The sequence below is a fragment of the Protopterus annectens genome, chromosome 2.part2 (assembly GCF_019279795.1).
Source record: "Protopterus annectens isolate FY-2018-M chromosome 2.part2, PAN1.0, whole genome shotgun sequence".
Classification (NCBI taxonomy): domain Eukaryota; kingdom Metazoa; phylum Chordata; order Ceratodontiformes; family Protopteridae; genus Protopterus; species Protopterus annectens.
The window spans coordinates 764,632,048-764,655,085 of record NC_056730.1 but is presented as its reverse complement, the minus strand read 5'-3'; positions in this window follow the sequence as shown (position 1 = coordinate 764,655,085).

Here is a 23,038-nt window from a genome sequence, read left to right as displayed (position 1 = left end):
TAATTTGCAATTTGGTTATGAGGATTTCTGCATTATTAAATTAATGCAATTAATTAAAATTAAACATTAATCTTTTGAAAATATACTCTCTGTGTGAGGTAAGTCTCATACAGACTTGTTCCCCATAACCAGCTTCTTGCCTTTTTAAGGTACTGCTCATTAGCAGGTACTTGCCTCTGCACCAGTCTGTGGCTCTGAAAAGGTAACTGAAGTCACAACAGCTGAATTGCACTATCATTAGCCAATGACATGCCACCACAGTGCAACATAAATATATAAGGCCTTCATGTAGACCTGGGCCCCTTTCTTTGCTGTTAAGATGGACATTACTGAGGTGTGGAGACTCCAGCATCACAAAGGGTAGGTACCATAACTGTCAAGTGTAGAGTTTTATACAGTATGTCCACTGTTTCAGCTCATATGTGTGGTCAGTGTCCCATGACATTGCGGTCATCTGGCAATTCACTGGCAAACATTGTGGGTTGAGGTCAGAATGGGAAGACACACATTTGAGTGTCAGACTTCATACCCCTCAGAATATGCATGCTAATGCAATAGCTGTTTTTCTATCAACTTACTATCTATGTAGGAGCAAACTGCAAAGCATGTCCCAATCTCTGAACCCCTCCCCAATTAAGTATGGCTGTGTCTGATTTCCTTGTATTATGGGGTTGGGAGGTATGGTAGGTCTGTAGTAGGTATGTTTACATACAGGTGTGCATACTACAGGCTGCAGCTGCTTCTGCAACCTAGAACACATAGAGGGGAGTGTGAACACTTTGGAGGACAACAAGCTGTGCATGTAACTGTGGCAGCTGTTAGTCTTGTCATTCCAGCAGAACCAGGGTAAGGGTACCGTTACAGTCCAATCAAGGCATGTGATTAAGGTACATCAGTTATGAAACAGTGCCAATAACAGAGTTACAGGTGACATATAGTTATGCTATATGGATAAGTGCAGTGTGACCCTACCTGCAGGCCATTGAATTGCAAAACTAGATAATAGTTCATTAATTAACAGTAGCCTGTGTGGATAAAGACTGCATGACTCAGTCATTAATTGCTGTCTTCACAATAATGTAAATGAAGTGAAATGCAAGACTCGATTTGAGCCCAGGACTGTGTGTGGCAAAATATACTGAATGCAAGACATTTAACAGACTGAGCTACTGAGTCACTGCTACAGCAGGTGTATTTGAAAGGTATATATGAAGACATACAGGCTGTGACACACATTGTCTGCATCCATCAGTATGTGCATGGCTTTCAGTGGCTGTATTTCTGCACCAGGGTCTAAGTTGAACATGCTCTTTACTATTGATGCCTTAGTAGGTGTCTTTCTATGTGTTGCTGATAAAAGGGCACATGTACCTGCTATCAAAGGCCTCACTTACATCCAATTTTATGATTTTGGCTGTCTGGTGGTGTATTATTGCACCAGAGTCCAAGGTACACTCCCATTTTTTTCCCATTAATTTTTAACTCCAGTTTGCATGGTGCAGTGCAGCTCGCAGCTCCACTGAGACAACCTAATGACTGTAAGTGGCAATCACTATGTTTTGATTAAAACACCTCTTTTAATTAAGATATGCATGGAGTGGTGGGTTAATGCAGTGTGCAGTGGGTGTGATGGGCTTGGGTGAGAAACATGGCAGAGGTGACTATTTTGTACATGTGTCTAACAATGTTAGAAACCCATTCATTCATTCATTTAGCACTGCACAAACCATGCAGTTGAGCTGAGAAGCGTATAAGCTTGTAGAACATAGTCTAAGTGGAGCTTAGCAGTATGTAAACCAGCCAAGCAGAGATGAACAGTGCACAAACATTGGCAGCCATTACCATGTTTATGTGGTGCTTTGCAGGTCTAAGCACAGTTGAGCAGAGCTTAGCGGAGTGCAGCAGAGCCATATTTTAAAATTGTCTGCATTTTATGTATATCAACATTAAATACATATTCTCCTTTCCATGTATTCAGACTCTGGACCTACTGCACATGAAGCCATAACTCTACCCATTTAATTACATGGATGTTAAGAAATCCAGAATACCTTCACATAAACCACTGAGCTACTTATAAGCAGTGCTATGCACTGAGCTACACTGCGCAAACATGCTTAGACATGCTTAAACACACCTTTTAAATAAATAATTAATTACATACGGTTTCTATTTTTAGATGCCTGGCAGGTGTCTGCTATCTAATATGTGAGCACAGCTTGGCATTGCTGCACTCCACGCTACTCCTTACAAACATACTTTAAAAAAAAATAAATTAACAAAATTAAAACAAAAAGACATTGTAGGGAGTCTCATACTTATCTACAGCCATGGTTAGCACTACACCTCTCCCTACACTGATTCAATAACCATGTTTTTCAGCTCTCCCTCAGCAATGCGCCATCATTTATATGCATGGCATGCTGCTGAGGGGAAACCATGACCACAAACATTGATACATTCTGTGTAGGCTCTATATGGTGCCTACATGGATTTTATTTAATCCTGAGGAAGATGGGGCTAGTATGATTAATTTCTTAACTTCTTGCCTTTCAAATATCTTAAACTTACTAGAAGCTTTATCTTTTGGAATTGAAAGAGTGCATAGATCCTATCCCCCTCAACAAAGAAATATTCTCAACCAAGGTCTGTCATAGTCAGATTTATTTTGCATCAGGATAAATAATTAATCTTAAAAACTGCATGGTCTAATTCTGATATCAAAATGGGCAATGACGTAATAAGATTTGACAATAATTATTCAACTTAAGTGATAAAAACAAGCATGTTTACCATTAATAAAAGAACTTAAGAAAAAAAATATTAAAACACATTGACTGTTCCCTACTAAGTTAAAAATCTTTTTCTCTAGATGTACAGAAGACTTTTGACACCTTGGAGAATACTGTTGTATATATCCAGAATAAGAAAAAAAAAAGATTTTAGGCCAAATGGAAGCTGTGGATTAGATCATTACATTGCTGAAAAGCCTTGCAGAAAGAAATCATTGGGAGAGCAGTGAAAGAAATAAGAAGATAAAGGACATATGAATAATTTGTAGTTCTTAAGGTGAACTTTCAGCTTAACTTGATTTAGGCTAAATGCTGGGACATTGAATTCTGGTCTTTAAAAGAAAACAACCTACTTTTACTTTTAGCTCATAATGCAAAATGCATAGAAATGTATTTGAGAATTTAGATAATAATGCAAGAGAGTATTGTGATATGGGAAAAATAAATATATATAAAAAGTCAAGAAAACATTAAGTCATTACTGTTTAGACAGAGATATTATTTACAGGGGAGACGGCAGGATATATCTGCATATTGGAGTAAAATAGCATAAGAGGATATTACTATAGGGAGAGAAATGAAAAATGTAAAAGGAGATGTAAAAAGAACAAATTTGGGGTATTATAATACAACACGTGGAAAATATGTATCAGAGCAAACAGTAAGAAAATATTAGAGAATGGAAAGTAGAAAAAATCCAGAATTAGTTAAGGAAGAATTTGAAAAAAATTTTATTAGTGAATTGGGTGACCTACTTAAGAAAGTAAATATTGATTTAGTATCAGACCCATATGGCCTAGGGTATGAAATATACAATAAATTAATGAACTGGCAAAGACAGTATTTTTGAAATGTACTGAATGCATGGCTGAAGGAAATATTTGTTTATACAGAGGTATGTAGTGGGATATTAAAATTTATATGGTACTAAGATGAGAAAATGAAACAAAAAAAATGGAGACCCATCACACTAAATACCACAGATTATAATTTTTAGGTTGAGGAATTTTATGGAAAATGTATATATGGTATAAAAGGAAATGAATGTCAAACATTGTTTTTGGTTGTAAGAGCAATTGTGAATTATAGTATAAATAAAAAGGAGGATGAAAAATGTATGGTAGATTATATTAGCAAAGGATTTGATTCAGTAGGGCATGTTGCTTTCTGGGATGTTAAGCAGAAGTATGGAATTGGTAACAGAATTAGGAGAGTGTATATGTCAACATATCAAAATAATAGAGTGAGCAGGTTAGTGAATGCATGGCGGAGTAAAGAAATATACGTGAAGTGTGGTATAAGACAAGGATGTCCCATGACTGGAGTATTGTTTGATTTGGTAATGAATATAATAGTGAGTGAAGTAGCTTATAAAATGAAATATTTTAGATATATGATGCAAACGGGGATTATTCCAGTAGTTTTGATATATGCAAGTGATATAGTTGCAGTTGCTAAGTAAATGCTATGGATGAGGGAAGTGTTGGTTTGTCTGAATGGATGTTTAAAGGAAATGGAATGACCATGAATAAAGATAAAAGTAAAGTTTTGGGTGATATGAGAGTGTGTATTATTCAACAAAAGAAGTCCATTGCTAAGGATAAAATTTGGGAATAATGATGGAGTTATGTTGTGATGTAATGGCTTAATGAAAGAAATGTGTCTTGTGTGGAAGAAGTATATATTACCATTCAGGAAGAAGTTTTATCTTGTGCATTCTGTATTAATGGAAAATATAGCTATTAGTCAAATGTTTATATAATCTCAGAAAAAACATGAAAAGAAAATTGTGGATTTGGTGTTTTCTTTCTTATTGGGTTTGAGATTAAGACCAGTAAAAAGAGATGTGTTATATGTGAGTAAAGATGAAGGGGGATGGGTTTATTAAATCCAGTTTGTTTTATCTCTTTCTTTAAACTTACATAAACTATTAATATGGATAAAGGAAGATAATGAAAAATTAATTGTGGGAAATTTTAAACATAAGTTTCAAAACATTCTGGGAGATGATGAAAATAAGAAAAAGAAAAATATAACATGTAAATGGAGATATTAAAAATTACCAAGAAAACCCACTAACAAAATATAAAAAATATAATATTGAGAAAGATAGAAGGTGTGTGATATAATAATGTGAGTAAATCCATGGGAAAATTTACCAGAAGAAGTAATCGAAGCCATTAATGTAATGAAAAAATGGTGGACCAAAATAGTAGAGTGTCAGGATTTTCTATGGAGACTTGCAATAAATAAGTTACCAGTAAAGGGGAATATTCCATATAAAAAGAAAATTGAATGAGTATGTTTATTTTGTGGGAGAAAGAGACAAAACAGCATGTTTTTTTTTAATCTAAAAGATTTATGAAACTGGAAAAAGTTATGTGAAGAAAACATTTTGAGAATATTAATGACATAAGTGATATTGTTATGAATATAATTATGAGTAAATTTTACAAGAACAAGAATAAAGAATATGTGAGAAGGGTAAATAAGATTTTTTTACATAATATGGTTTATTTGGAATGAAACAATAAATGAAATTTTGTATAATGGGAAACGGATTTTGGCAGATACTAAGTATTAAAGAAAATAAGTTTATGTTTGAGAAAAAGAAGTGGGGATCAAGTACGAAAGAATAACAATGAGGATGTTATAAGGAAAATGATTAACAGTAAAAAAACACAAATGTGTATTTTTATATATATATATATATATATATATATATATATATATATATATATAGTTTCACTTCATAATACTGAAATATCACAATACTGAAATTCAGAACACTGAAACCAAAATCCTGAAAGTTCAAAATCCTGAAAACTCAAAATATTGAAACTCAAAATACTGAAAACACACAGCATACATATACTGAGTTTAAACAAGATAAATCATATTACTTTCCACCAAGTATAAGAAGGGGGGCAAGCCCTCTTGCACCCCCCACACCCCTGCTACTTAAATATATCAACTCCAAGATTGCACTTCACTACAGTAAGTGCAATCTTGGAGTTGATATATTTAAGTAGCAGGAGGTGTGGCGGGCACAGGCCCCCACATGGGGGGGTGCAGGGGGTCTAGCCCCCTGCTTATATTTGAAGGAATGTAATTAGGTTTTTGTTATTTATAGTCAGTATATGTATCATATCTGTTTTCAGTATTTTGAGTTTTCAGGATTTTGATTTTCAGTATTTTTAGCTTCCATATTATGCAGTTTTCTAATTTTCAATGTTTTGATATTTCAGTATTATGAAGTGAAACTATATATATATATATATATATATATATATATATATAACTGCAAAGATGTACATTTTATAAATATGTAAATAATGTTCTTTTATGTTGTGTTAAATAAAGGACTCCTACTGTTTTTGATAGTTGCCATGAGATCTTTTACATCCACCTGAGCTATTACCAACTCAAGCAGATGAGACCTTGATTTAGCCTTTCATCTGAAGGATCCCTGTGCTGCACTGAACTTGTCTACTGTGCAACTCTGAGCAACTCACTTAACCAGTCAGTGCCCCCAGGTTACTACTGAAAAGGGACAGTTGTGTGCAGTGTGTTTACAAACACAAGGCTCCAACAGTGTAAGCTAGTGGTTAGAGCTCTTACCATGCACTGGAGTTTGAAAGCATAGTTACAAAGGACCCAAACCATCAGTCCAGGCAAGAATACTGAAGGGGTTTCTAATCTCCCAGAAATCCAACTGCACAGCTGGTCATCCATGAGAATCAAACTGGATGATGTCTACTGAAATATGGTAGAGTGCTGGTTGCCCACATTTCTGACAATATACCAAGCAGAATGGGATGTCAGTTGCCTTATGAATGCTAACTCTAGTTCATTCCATCCATACTCAGGCATGTTCTTCCTCTTAGACTTGCACCCCAAACCTCACCTATAAACTTGATATACATGCTCTAGATTTAGGGAACTTCTTTCATTCACTTTATAAGATTACTTCTCACATTTGAGGGAAAGAAATCCAGAACATTCTTACTGAAACCAAACTGTTTTTCATTTCACTGATAAATGGAAAGTTCTAGCAGCAGCTCCTCTTTTCAGAAATTTTAAGGCCTCAAATGACCCACTTCTGTGTGACCTATACATTTATAAGTCCTTTATTAATATGAATACCTGTACAATTAACCTAAATCTTCTTCCCAAAACATACTTTGGAAACAAATATCTCTTGTAACAAATTCCTCTCCTCTGTAGCAGAATTGCTCTCATCTTTTAACTCCACAGTAACAGACAATGAATTATGGAAATGGCTCCAAATTAGGGAGGCATTTAAACACTGGAGTTATTAACTTAGAAATTTTCAAAATAATTTATTCTAGTTTTAGGAAAGATAGAGGAAAACCTTTAGTACAATTTAGGGGTTTCCTTCCAAAATCTTTACATCTGAGACACCTCTTCAAAGACAACTAGGGGATGTGTAACACCAAATTAACCCCAGTTTGACCCCTTTATCTCTTATGGAAAAGTGTAGCAAGTGATGTGATTTGAAGTGACTAGACTACCTGATTTACTGTTTAGTAAAAGCCCATGAACATGTGGATTTGTACTAGAGTTCTTTCATTCTTTCCTGAGTAGTATGGCATAAAAAGTAAATGTGATTGCTTACTTTATACTACAGTTTCCCTATCCCTGTGAAACTCTTTCATTGATGTTTCCAGCATTGCTCACTATATTATTTCCAGATGTCATTCTGAGCTGATATAATTATGATAATATTCATACTATGATAGATGACTGGCCCTGTTGAACAGATAGATAAGACCTTTACTGCACCCGACGTGCTAGCAAGACAGGATGAAAGTGAGAGGCCACTGTTGGCTTGTCCATAAGTGGCAAGTGAGACAACCTTTACTTCTGAGTTAAAAGCCTGCTGACGTCCAAGCTGCAACTGATATTCCACTTCATTGGGAGGTTGTGCATTTGCAAAAGTGTGTATGTACCTGCTGAAGGCAGTGATTTGTGGAACTTAGAAGTGAGTTCCAGGATAATGGGGGTTAGGGCACTCACACTGGCTGCAGTATGATGCTGCACCAGCATCCCTAGTCTTCTCACTAGCCCCATATGTCAGTCAAACTGAGCTGTGGAGAAGCTGAGGTTGGTCCAGTAAACCAGGTAAATAAGGAGAGGAGTCTGTGGTAGCTGATAGTCATCTATAAGGAATAACAACAACAACAGCAACAACAAATACTATGCTAGATGAGCTGAGAGCACTTGCAGATGAGTTCCCAAGTTATAAAAAATCCTTTGCTATTGTTAGTTATTAAAAAGTCAAATAGTTTCAATTCTAGCATCGAGCTTGATCTGTACTTTTCTTTTTTATTCTTCTTAATTGTAATGGTTGTGGGAAATTAGTAGTGCTTGACGTGTCACATGCTTCCAGCCACTGGAAACAAAGCCAAAGTAAGAAAATCGGTACTTAAAGAAGGGAAGTCATGTTCTGAAGCAAAAGCAAGTAATTATCCTTCAGAGGTACATATAACCTCATTACCATATACAGTACCAAATGATACAGTCTCTGGTACAAAAATTATGTTATTTTTATAGTTTAGTTTGCAGATAAAGATGTCAACCTGAATTATTTTCTCAGAGATGAACATCCCAGCAATGACATCAGGAAAAGCATAGCCCAGCCTAAATTAATGCATAGTTAATAGTATTTTCACGCACAGTGCATCATTAGTAATGTTTTACTTCCGAGACAGGAAAGTTGTCAAATACTTCTTGCAGGCAGAACACCTCACATTGAAAACATTGAAAATTAACGTGATGATGTAGCAGTAAATCTACAGTGAAAATTAGAAGCTACTCCTCTAGAGATAATTTGGTTCTGAGTGCCCATAATGTTTCACAGTTGTATGTAAATCATTCCTCAGTACCCACTGTGACAAAATTTTGATCCTATGATTATAGAAAAAAGAATGAGCAAACTATGAAAGAAACAACAACAAAAAAAAAAACAGTTCATTCTCATCTTAGTTTTTTTCTAAAATCACTTCCAACTTAACCATAAGGACTACAAAAAGAAAGGAAACTAGGTGTAAAACAAGGATGCTTCCAGAAGTGACAAAGCACAACTATGAACAAGCAGCTTCCACAAACACATTTCTATAGTCAAACTGTTATGAATCTCCACTCTATACAGTATTATACTCTCACTGCAAGTTTCACAATAGGTCCTTGAGTAAAGGAGTTCATCATCAGGATCCTCACCAGGAGAACCCAGGGCCTCAAACATCTACCCTACACAGATAGCCTAAAAGCCCTCTCCCACTTCTCAGTCACATACAGACTCCTCAAAGGTGATCCATGTCTGGCATACAAAGCAATCCCAGACCCCCGCCTTGATGGGAAAGCTGCATATCCACAAGTCTAGCTCCACTCGAGTAACCCACACTCGTGACCTTAACCTGGTCTGTGACATCAATAGGACTTGTTGGCAGGACAAATTTGTGCCCCAGAGACTCCTCCTTCTGTGGAATAGGCTCCCTCTTCATGTCAAGCAGAGTACCTCATTATCCCTTTTTAAGCGCAACCTGGATAACTGGATGTGAAACAGAAAATACACCCCTGGGATGCCACCTGTGTCCCTCCTGGACAGGAGCATAAGGTGCTGACTTGTCAGAACATGGGCTAAATTCTTGGTGAGGCTTGTTAGGGCCTCAGGGCCAATAGAATAGTAACTTCCTATGACCCATTGATCCTGTGATCATCCCTGGATCTGTTTTCTCATGAATATACAAAATAAATGCCCTCTGAGACATATTCTAAGAGCTACTATTTAGCCTTTGCTAAACAAGAATGTAACATTGTTTATTCAAATCCTATTACTCTTTATACATTTTAACTTCAGTATGCTTACCGTCTCTGCTCTATTAACACAATCATTTAATTTTCAGTTACTGAGATGGTGTCTGTTAACTTGTTGTTTTACCTCAGCCTCCAACATACCTGCCCCTTTTGTAATTAGTTCTTCTATTCCGTTTTTATTTTATTTTCCAATTCTTTTGTGAATTTTAAGCTTTCGTATAACTCCATTTATCTTTTGACATATTTTATCACCCTTCTGTTTTGCATATCAAAGCAAGGAAATAGTTCATTTCAAAATGATAGAAGACCCTGTCATACTTTTTATGTGTGTTAGTGACTTTAATACTATGCTTTTGGTACTACTTGCCAAAACTTAAGAAAGTTCTCAGTTAAAAGAGTTTTGAAATATTTAAGTGGATGGGAACTATAGCTGTTTTGTCAATTGTTTTGCATTGAGATTTTTTATGTCCTTAAAGTTGCATTAAGAATGATTACCAGAATATTTCTCAGATCACCATTTAAAGCTACCCTGCCTTCAAAGACTTACTCCAACTTTATCACCGTAACTTTAATAACTTTCTCATTTGGTTCTGATTAATGTCTATCTAAGTATGGTTTTCCTGAGTCTCCCCTGGAAATGAAACCTAATTAGCCCAGAGGGACCATCATGTTTCCAAATGAAATAATTACTCTAAAGAAAATATAGTCGCCCTACTTTTCATTTTTATTTTAAGATATAATCCATATTACACAGGGAGACAGACAGGAAAATATAAGATGTATTCAGCCTTAAGCAAAGGTAGGCAGAACTTGTGTACCATTTTTAAATAGATATTTTAGCTTCATCAGTTTTTGACAGTAATACTGTGCTTGTAGAGTCAAGAAAAGAGGACATCACTCTTGCCTTTTCAAAGCTGTTTAAATCTTGCAATACAAGACATTCAAAGGAACAAAACTATTCAGGCGAACAATTCTGTAGCATGTGTGTGTGCGTGTGTGTGTGTGTGTGTGTGTGTGTGTGTGTGTGTGTGTGTGTGTGTGTGTGTGTGTGTGTGTGTGTGTGTGTGTGTATGTGTGTACATATATATATATATATATATATATATATATATATATATATATATATATAGATAGATAGATAGATACACATACACACACACATATATATATATATATATATATATATATATATATATATATATATATATATATATATATATAAAACATACATGAAATCTATCACATGCACACAGACACACACACATCTCTCTCTCTCTCTCTCTGTATATAGTTGTATGAGTGCTATACAAATTATCTCTGTATATATTTTATCGTGTCATGAAAAGGTGGTGTTTTCTGTTGCCGGTACAGTTTGTCAAATTATGTCATGGACGAACTTCATTATATTGACTGTTACATAATTTAAGGGGGTTTGCCCTTTTTGAGTTTATGTGTCACTGAAGATCATGAATTTAATTTCTGGGGTGTAGAGGTGGAGCCTTAATGTCAGCCATCCCAAAAGTAAAAAGGTTTTTTTGTTTTACTTTTTTTTATTCGCAAATGTAATCTATTGGTTTACATTTCTGATTACTTTTTTGCTATGATTTTAGTGGAGATTAATGATAACTGGTGAGTCTGTTCAGTATTTTGTGTTTTGATCAAACTCACTGGTAATTACTCATCAAGAACTCACCCCCCCCCCACACACACACACACGTACACACACACACGCACACACACACACACACACACACACACACACACACACACACACACGCACATACACACACACACTGCACTGTATCATTATGTACCACCAAGAACTCATAGAAGAGTACCACGAAAGCAGCAATACACAATGCAATGGCATTGTGACTTGACACAGTGACATGTACTTAGGGAGAGTATTCAGTATGCAAGCATGGCGGCCAAGATTACCATACAGAGCAGAACATAAAGTAAAATTTTGCAATAAGTAAAGAATTACAGTGATCATACACTAGGAGCTGGACTCCAAAAAAAGTTGACAACAAGGCAGTGAAGAAGACATTGTTGAATTAATGAAAGACTTGAGTAAAAAAATGGATGAAATGTCAAGCACAAGTAATAATTTATTCAGCATAGGATAATATTGGACTACACACACACACACACACACACACACACACACACACACACACACACACACACACACACACACACACACACACACACACACACACACACACACACACACACACACACACACACACACACACACACACACACACACACACACACACACACACACACACGCAAAACAGATTCCAAAATACAATGGTTTTGCCCAATGACAACAGAATGTGACAGAGAATTATGCCAACACCTTTGCTAAAGTACTTGGTGTATTCTATTGGTGTTACAGATATTTAAAACAAATTACAAAGCAATTACATGGATTCTGCAAATTTTTGCTAAAAATGCAACTTGTAGTAAAATCACTGCAGAAGGCCTGGTTTTTATAGGCTATACTAAAGGATGATCAAATGCATCATAGAAGACAGGTATCACGCACCAAGCCAGGCTACATTTTAGCCATATCTCTGACCAGGAAATCAGAGTTATAACAGATTAGATGGCCGATGTCTGCTCAGGCAATACAGCAGCATCTGAGTAGCATGTGACACAGAAAGTGAGTAGTGTGTGGATTGCAGCACTTAAGCACATTAAGAACATCTACATCTTAGAATTGATGTCTCAATATAAACACATTCAAAGGGATACAAACTGAGACTGCTAAAGTCAGTGAAGTCACAACCTGTCACACACTCATGTGGGACACAGAAGCCATCTATTATTTCCAAACAAGGAAACTACATCAGAGATCCTGCATACACTCCCAAAGAGTTATGCTATTCCTACTGCACTACATATCAAATCCTGAAATTTCATGGCCACATGGTGCATACAGATCATGTTCATGACATAACAACCCCTCTCCCCAGTGCAGGATATGAACACTGACTCTATTTAATCTACTAGTGATCTGAGTGGCTACTGCATCCACCTCCCATGACCCTTACTCATATATTATTGTTGCTTTCACATATCAGTGTGCTCCACCTACCTGTGCAAATGATAAAAGTGTGTGCCCTGCACACCATCTAGCCTGTGTGTGTGAGAAAATATCTGATGAACAGCATGGGCATTCAGTACATTGTAATGCATAGCCTGGGTGTAATAATGCAATAATTAGTTTCATTCTGTGTTGTCAATATTATGGCCAGTGGTTGTGGGCAAGATGCCACGTATTTGGAAGCAGTAAAATGCATTATGCATACCTCTGCTTTGCATGGGGTGAGCTTGAGGCTTGTTCATCTAAACACTCTACACTTGACTATCATCTGTTGGTGCAACAGGTATTCCAGGGAGCAATGTAGAGTTTCTATGCTGCGTTTGCTTGTGTATTACTATATTGTGTAAAATGGTGCCAACATGAATATTCTGTTGTTGGTCTTAGGAGCATATTGTAATATACCACCAGATTCACACAAGGAACAAAATTATCTCTTTAGGAGTTCAAACATACTTTTGAAAATTATTTGTGTCTCCTTGTCCATTGTCATCTCCAATGCACAAACATGGACAACATTCTATGTGGTCTGCTGTTTTCCTCTTCCTGAATAGGAACCATATATCTTCACCTATATACCTACCCAGTTTGTGCATTTACTAAAATAGATGACTATGTAGGAAGTCTTCCTGCACAAAGTGCGACTAGAGTTTACACTAATGCCAAGTATGAAAATCATTAGAACTGCCTGTATGATGCACATAGGCACACTTTATATAATATCCTGAGCATTGTACGCCATCTAGCAGACAGCTAATGGAGTGGAAGCTCTTCCAGTGATGCACCAGAAACCATCAGAAGTTGGGGCTTTGATGGTAGTATCAATACAATCAGTGGCTCCCAGGATATCAGAGATATGGTCTATATTGCAGAAAATCGACACAAAGCTGGTTCTCTGCAATGGTGTCAGTAGAAACCATGTAGGCTTCTGCATATTCTGGAACATTGCATACAGGAACTGTTGTGCAGTCTATGAGGCTGATGCCTTAAAAATCCTAGGATGTCTCCTGTGGGATGTTAAAAGTTCTTCATAGTAACATCAGTTAATGCTGCACATATCTTCATGTCCAGCAGATTAGCATTCTATCCAACCCCCCTTGATTACATCTGCTGGAGACAAATGCCTACTAACTCCATTATGGTGTCCCTACCCATATAATAGCAATAAACAATGTACTGGTCATAGAGGCAATGGTATGTTGGCCACTGACATACATTTCTGCACTGTGGAAGGCACTGTCATAAAACTTCATGGTGATTGGCTCAAAGAACAGTCACTTGCTATTGTTATTCAGCTGTAGCTGTTGCTATTCCCATCATACTAGTGTGAGTAAATCTCTTGTACACTGAAATATCCTTGTATTCAGAATGGAATGAGTGTTGCAACTCACAGCACTATATTTATACATTTCTGAATCACACTACCATGTCTGACAGCATTATTTGCATACATAATCAATTTTATTTGCATGTAGGTAGTCATTTATATACTATTATTCTATCATCTTCATACCATGAATACTGCACTTTTCTTCCAGTCACATTATCATATTATATCTGTTCTTAAGGTAACTTTGGAAACATATGAGTGAAGGTTGGCTAATGTTTAGTAGGGAGAGTTCTTGAAGGAGCAGTTGATGGGACACTGTGTCGAAAGCTTTGGACATATCAAGAAAGAAGCAACATGCTGATTAATATTCTTAAGTTGGTTGACTGTGTGTGAAGCTTAATAGCGCTGTAGTAATCATATTATGATCAGGGTGAAATACATGTTGGGAAATAAAATGTAGATTGTTATCAAGGAGATGGTTCATGAGTTGGAAGTGGATGCATTTTTCCAGAATTTTATATAGAGGAGGCATAATGACTGTTGGTCTATAGTTAGAAAGATCTTTAGATAAACCTCCTTTGTGAAGTGGAATAATATAGGATATTTTCCATAGTTTGGGTACATAATGTTCTGTAATGGAATGGTTGATCAAGATAGAGATGTGAAATGCAATGGCATCAGCAGCAAGTTTTAGAAATTCAGTGGGTAGTTTATCAGCATCAATGGTAATGGGTTTAAGTTTAGAGAGCATTCTTTTAATGAGATTAGTTTGGACAGGTTTAAAAGAAAAAGAGAGTTAGTGGTTACAGTGATGTGTGTTATTAGGGTAGGTGTGGGACTAATACTAGTATTGGTTAGTGAATGAATGGTATTAATGAAATGAGTGTTAAACTGTGTTTCAATATTTACTGCGGAGATTGAAATGTTGGTGGTAGGAGTAGAGGAAAGTCCAGGTTGTAATAGTTGCTTTATGGTGGCCTAGAATTTATGTGGATTATTATGGTGTTTTTGTTGTAAATTTGTGTAGTACTGATTTTTGTCATGTTTAATATATTTTTTGCTCTGTTTCTTAGTAGCCTGTAGCGGTCTAATGTAGTTTAATTGTTATTGATTTGGTAGTGAGTCCAAGCTTTGTCTCTGTCTTTGAACAATTGTTTTGTGTCATTTGTTAACCAGGGAACATAGTTATGTTTCATTCTTATAGTTCTGGGTGGAGCAAGGTTGTCAAGAATGCTTAAGAACATGCTGTTAATGTATTCTACTGCACTGTCTAACTGTATATGTTGTAACAGCATATATTGGAAGTGAAGAGGTTAATATTAATCCACTTGACTTTGCAAAGTATATCTGAAATTAAATTACTTTATGGGATAAGCCATAGAGCTGTTATTCCACAGCTTGAATGGAGTCAGAGATGCAATGTCTGCGCTAGAGAATAATTGGAGGAGGAGTTATGGTTTTATGACTTCCAGCAGCTGCACCACATCTGAGCAAAGCTCTATCTGTGTGTATTGTAGTGCATAGGTGCTAAGCCCTGATAGCTTCTAGTGATGGGGGATAGTACAGGAAGCAGATTAAGATGATCAGATGTATGTGATGTCATTCTGTACAGAAATAATGTTTTAATATTAGAGGAGACTGAAGTCTCAGCAGCATTCTGTATTCTTTCTTGGATCTGACAACAAGGATCATCACCTATTTTGCCTTGCTCTATTCAGTAAGTGGGAACAGTAATTATTTTAGTCAATCCAGAATCAACAATGAAACTAAATACTGTTTTCTATAACAGTGTGAAACATTCCATCGGTGTTATTTTTAATACTTCCTGTGGCTGAAACTCTGGTGTTTACTGTAAATAGATATTTAGTACTTTCATGTTCTATTATTATTTATTATTAAATATATTTAAGCTTTTCATTGAGTCTGGTCCTTTTTAGAACATATGTATGTTTTGAGTGTACTTGCACATATGCATTTGGTGGCAGCCCTGGCCACTCCTGAAGCCTGGTTGTTTGGTGAACATTACCTTTTGCATTAATATTAACTTCACTCAGCATAACTGGATACCATTTAAGAGCCTAATAGTAACTGACTGGTGGCAGAGATTCTACCTTATAGTCTGGGCAAAGTTGGTAGAGCGGGTAATCTGTGCTAGCCTTTCCCAGGTGTGTGTGTGTGTGTGTGTGTGTGTGTGTGTGTGTGTGTGTGTGTGTGTGTGTGTGAAAATTAAATCTCAAAGAGTGTGTGTGTCAGCTAGTTGGGGTAGGGACATGAAGCACTGGTTTCAAAGTGGCAGGGGCAGCCTTATTGGGGACCTGGAAAGAGACAGATAGAGACACCTACACCCCGGGCTGAGTGTGTGCCCTCTGTGCTCTTAAGGAAAATTGTGCTTGATGCTCAGAAGTGTGCATCTGAAAATGTTGAATGTATCCATTTGTATTCCAAATGCACATCCCTCTCCAGTGTCAGTGGTGAGGATTTAGGCCCCTTCATTACTGGCCCTGACTGGGGATGTCACATATTAGTGAGCAGTGGTGTGGATATTGGACTTCTGTAGCCTGTAAGCAATTGTCAGTAAAGGTGTGCATTCTCTCAGCAGCCACAAGGTAGACATTCAGAGTTTCATATCAAAACAGTTTTATTTATTTATTTAATTTGCTAGTTTAGTTTAGTCAGGGAGAGCAGGCAAAAATGTCAACAGAGGATTATTACAAGTTGACAAAGAACCAGTTGGCCAAGGTGTGCAAAGCCAAAGGACTGGTTTATGCCAATCTGATGAAATAGAAAATGATTTCAGCCTTAGACAGCTACAACATAGACCAGCAACCAGGAGGATAATCAGTCTTGTGATGGGAATTTGCAACCCACAGAAAAAGGACAGTTCACTTTTCCTCCAAGGACTTAAAAATCTATATGGAGTTAAAGAGACTTAAACTGGAGGCCAAACATTTGGAATTAGAATAGAGACTAAAGAAAAGGACAGACTGTGGTGCTTGGAGGCCGAAGAAAAGAAGAAGCAGCATTGACATGAAAGGGAGATGCAGACTCCTTGCCATGGTCATAGAGGTAATGGGGAAAAGAATAACTGAACCCCAGAAACAACAAAGGAAAGTAATTTTCTTCCAAAGTTTACAGAGGGTGATAATTTTGATAGCTGTATTCATATATTTGAAATAGTATGTAAACAGTATAATGTTGACCAAGGGCTCTGGGTATGGTTTCTAACCCCCTTACTGCATGATAAAGCTGTAGCTGCTGTTTCTAAATTGTCTGATATTGAGTGTTTAAACTATGAAAAAGTCAAGAAATGTTTACTTAAATGCTTTCAGTTAACACCTGAAGCTTACAGAAAAAAAACATTTTTGAGCATAGATGCAAGGCAGATGAAAGTGTGTGTGATTACATCGCTGAATTAAGCACTTATTTTCCTAGGTGGATGAGCAAGTGTCAGGCTACCACTTTTGAGGGCTGGCAGATGTTTTGGAAAGGGAACAAACCCTTAGTACTTTGCCCGAGGACATGAGAATCTTTTTGGCAGACCGAGAATGTAACTCAGCAGATGCGTTGGGAAAGAAAGGGGATCTCTACTTAGCAAGCAAGGACTCACTACACAAGAAGGGTAAACGCAGTGCTGCACATGGATATAAGGGAACCCATGGTAGGCAGCGTAAACTACCTTAACAGAGTCCACCAGTAACAGGGGTAGCCACTAGCTTAGGTATACGGCCAGGATCAAGGGTTAAATGCTTTGAATGTAACCAGTGGAGCCATGTATCATACAGATGTAAATGAAGGCAAGGTGGGGAACAAAAGGTGGGGGAAACAGCAAGTGTGAATATCAGTATGGCAGTGGTATGTTGTCTGGTGCAACAGGGGTACCAGACTATCAAAAGAGGTTATATCCTATCTTAATGGATGGAAAACATGCCACTGCTATGAGAGACACAGCCTCTGACATAACCATTGTGAAGCCTGCAGTGGTTGAAGAGGAACAGTGCTTGTTTGGGCAGTCCGCTCCAGTCAGAGCTTTAGGAAGACCCCATTCCAAATGCCTTTGGCCAGGGTTCACTTTGTCTGGGGAGGTGGAAAAGGAAGCAAGCAAGTAAGTGTGTTTAAGGATATCCCTGCAGATGTCTTGTTAGGGAATGATTTTGATAATGCAGTACATTGTGTGCGTGCAGTAACATGCAGTCATGCTTGGAGAGAGGCATGTAGGTCTGAAGGTGAGCCACAGCTGCTGGTAGGTACTGAAGTTCCCTTGGGCAGAGTGACTGCAAGAGCAGACATGAGTGGTAGTTCCCTCTCTGATGGTGAGGCATCACTGTCAGAGGATACCAAACTTCCTATGGAATGGGAGATAGGAAGAGTCACAAAAGTAGAGCTGAGACAGACTCGGCTCTCACATCATACACTAAGAGGCCTGATGGAGATAGCTAAGGAGTCATCTGATTCTCATGTAAAAAGGGGAATCTGTATAATAGAACTAAGGGTTACTGTACAGGAGTGGACCCCTGAGGGAGGGGTAGAGGGTAAGGTAATACAGCAGTTGCTAGTGCCTAGAGCCTACCATCTGTCACTTCTAGCCATTGCCCATGGAATTCCTTTTGCAGGTCACATGGGCATAAAACATACCAAGAAATGTATTATGCAGTACTTGTATTGACCTGGGATTGCAAGGGATGCAGTAGAGTACTGCAGGACCTGTGAGCAATGTCAAAAAGTAGGCAAGGCAGGAGATAAGGTCAAAGCTCCTTTGATGTTTTTGCCTGTGATTGAGGAGCCATTTCAGGAGGCAGCTATGGATATTGTGGGGCCTCTAGTACCCCAAGATCCACAGGGAATAAGTATACTCTGGTGGTAGTTGATTATGCTAGTAGATACCCTGAGGCAGTGTCTCTGTCCTCCATTCAGGCAATGAAGGTGGCAAATGCTTTGTTACAGATTTTCAGTTGGGTAGTTTTTCCAGAGAGAAATACTGACTGACAGAGGTGAAAATTGCATGTCAGACCTGCTGGCTTGTCTGTGGAAGCACTAAGGGGTGAAGCACCTAAAGACCACTTCCTACCATCTCCAGACTAATGGTCTTGTAGAGACTTTAAACTCTACACTAAAGACCATGCGATGGACATTTGAAGACCTGTTTAAGAGAGAGTGGGACAAATATTTGTTAAGCTCTACACTAAAGACCATGTGATGGGCATTTGCAGACCAGTTTAAGAGAGAGTGGGACAAATATTTGCTCCATATGCTGTTTGCTTACAGAGAGATACCTCAGGAATTCACGTTTTTTCACCCTTTGAGCTGGTGTATGGTTATAGAGTGAGGGTACCTTTAGATTTGGTTCATAATGAGTGGGAGAGAGACTGTGAGTCCCACAAGAAGTTTGTTGTGGCATATGTCCTAAACCTCAGGACAGGGCTTAGGGAGCTCATGGGCTTGGTCCAGGAGAACCTGACAGGAGTCCAACAGCAGGAAAAGATGTAGTATTACAGGAAGGCTCGAGCCCGAGAGTATGCTGTGGGTAGCAGGTTATGCTTCTCATTCCTGTCAGACATAATAAGCTGCAGACAGCTTGTGAGGGACCCTTCAAAGTGGTAAAGAAGGTTAGTTATATTAACTACATGGTAAAACTGCTAGGCAGGAGGCAGGGGCAAAAATTGTACCATGCTAATATGATGAAACTATAACCTGATAGGGAGATACTGGTGGTCAGTATTTGCAGCAGGAGGCAGGAGGAGTCTGAGGGGGGAAAAAAGGCTACAGCAAGTCAGCCAATAAAATCTCAAGTTACTATGGTGAAGCTTAAGGTTGCAGGAATATGATAGGACAGTGCAGTACATTACTGGAGTCAGCAATTCCAAGGCAGATGGGATCTCAAGACAGTGTGTGGGTTAATCTAATCCCAGACAGGCTCATTTCTCTCAAGCAAGGTTTCTCAGGGGTCAGTTGAAAACTAGCTTGAGTTTTCAAAGCGGGGAGAGGTGTGACGATAGGAGGTACTGCCAGCTATGCCAGGAAAAATAGTGCAGTGGATTTGTAACATATGCCAGCACAGTTAACTGGAATTTTGTAAATAACTATATGTCATTTGTATATTCAACTGATTTGTATAAATGCTTGTGCGGAAACTGTATTTGTGAGGCTTGTGTGTGTTAAAATGTATCAACAGTGTGCCCTGCTGGAAGGAAAAGAAATGTACATGTATTACTGTACCTGAATTAAATGTATATATTGTAACAGCATATACTGGAAGTGAAGAGGTTAATCCTAATCCACCTGACTCTGCAAAGTATATCTGAAATTAAATTACTTTATAAGTTAAGCCATAAGGATGTTATCCCACCGTTTTGAATGGAGCCAGAGATGCAATGTCTGAGCTACAGAATAGCTGGTAACTCCTGTAGGAAAATTGAAATTGTTTTATGGTTTTATGACATCTAGCAGCTGCACCACATCTGAGTAAAGCTCTGTCTGTGTGTATTGTAGCACACAGATGATAAACCCTGGTAGCTTCTAGTGATGGGGATAGTGTAGGAAACAGAGTTAGATGAACAAATGTATGTGATGTCATTCTGTACAGAAATAATGTTTTAATATTAGAGGAGACTGAGGTCTCAGGAGCATTTTGTATTCTGTCTTGATTCTGAAAACAAGGATCACTCACCCATCTTGCCTTTCTCTGTTCTGTAAGTAGGAAAAATAATTCCTTTAGTCAATCAGGAATAGATAGTAAGACTAGCTAAATACTGTTTTTCTCTAACTGTGTGAAACTTTCCATCTGTGTTATTTTTAATACTTCCTGTGTCTGCAACTCTGATGTTTACTGTAAATAGATATTTAGTATTTTAATGCTATTTAATTATTTATTATTAAATATATTTAAACTTTTCATTGTGACTGGTCCTTTTTAGAAAATATTTAATTTTTCAGAGTATTTCCACATATTTATTTGGTGACAGCTCTGGCCACTCTTGAAGCCTGGCTGTTTGGCCAACATTACCATTTGTATTAATATTAACTTCACTCAGCATAACTGGATACCCTTTTAAGAGCCTTATAGTAACTGAATGCTGGCAGTGAATCTATCATATAGTCTTGGCAAAGTTGGTAGAGTGGGTAATCTGTGCTAGCCTTTCTCAGGTGTGTGTGTGTGTGTGTGTGTGTGTGTGTGTGTGTGTGTGTGTGTGTGTGTGTGTGTGTGTGTGTGTGTGTGTGTGTGTGTGTGTGTGTGTGTGTGTCTGTCTGTCTGTGTATGGGTGTGTGTATGTGTATGTGTGCATCAGCTACTTGAGGCAGGGAAATGAAGCACTGGTTTCACGTTGCCAGTGAGGATCCTTATTGGGGACCTCGGTAGAGAGCGAGAGATAGAGAAACCCAGGCCCCGGTCTGAGTGTGTGCCCTGTGTACTCTTAAGGGAAATTATGTTTGATGCAGAGAGGTCAAACATAGAGTGTATCCATTTGTATTTCAAGTGCATGTCCTTCTCCAGTGTCAGTGGTGAGCATTCAGGCTCCTTGATTACTGGGCCAGAGTGGGGATGCCACAGGTGGTACTGTTTCTCATGAGCAGGTATGAAAGCAATGTAGAAATAAATATCAAAATAGCATGCAGTTTGCCTGCCAAAGTGAACTGTTCCCATGGAGCAGGATTTTTAAAAGTATGCTGTTTCACAGTAAGATTGCCTTGTAACTTGGGATTTTGTTTTTTGTCATTGTACCCAAGCTTTATCACTTGCTTTTAGCAGTGACCTGGTTTCTTTACCTAACCATGGAGCAAAGTTTGATTTAACTCTAATGGTCCTAGGAGGAGCAATGCTCATCAACATCAAGGATAGATAGGAAGGTGCTTGTGAAATAATTAGTGGCATCATCTAGAGGAGGACTTTAAGAGCGGATCAGTTACAGTGTGTAAAAATATAAAGAAAATGATAAAGGTTCATGTCTTTTTTTGTTTCTTATCTGCCGATATAGTGTTAGTTTGGTGGGGTTAAATTGTTGTCTTAGAAGGTATGTTGAGAGATGGTCACTAAAACTATCTAGGAGACAGCCTGAGTGAGGAGAGCGGTCATGTCTATTTGTGAGTATCCAATCTAGAATGGAGTGTTTATTTGATGTTTTCTCTATCTTGGTGGGATTTTGGATAAGTTGGGAAAATCCATAAAGGTTTATGTAATTAGTGGGGTTTTGGCCATTACAACTTGTCCAGTTTATGTTGAGATCCGCTAATATAATTGTTTCCTGTGGTTGTGCATTAGAAATTAAATCTAGGATATTTTCCAAGGTAGTTATATTGTCTCCTGGTGGAATATAGATGCCAATTATGTTATATGTTTTTTGAATTTATGGCAAGTTTGCAAAATAGTATTTTAGCTTTACCAAATTTAAGGGTAGTTACATCTAAGGCTGTTATAGAAAGATGAGTTTTATAGAAAATTGCTATGCCTCTACCTTTTTTGCCATTCTATCCTGATGAATAATGCCATACCCTGGTGGTAGAATTTCATTATTTGTGATATGGGTTTTCAACCAGGTTTCTGTAATCATTAATATATTAGGGATATATAGAGAGATCCAATAACGAAAGAACACCGACAATGTAACCAAATTGAATGTCAGACTCCTGGGATACAAACCGCTCGTACACAAGGATAAAATGAAGTAATTTATTGTAGCACAAAGAAAGAGTAAATCACTGGTTTAGCGCTTTCAACTGGAACCCCAGTCTTCATCAGAACAAATCAGTGTAACATAACCGGGTTGATTAACAAAGAGGTATCCATCTATTCTGATATGTGTGCTAATTCCGAGCAGCGTATTCTGACCACCTATGATGGCTTTAATGTCTTCAACTATACTGATGTAGATGTAGACACAGATTTTGTGAAGATCATGAGTAAAGGTATGAAATTCATACCTACTCCTGGTATGGATTTAGTGGACAATATTAAAGAAATTAAGTTGTTCT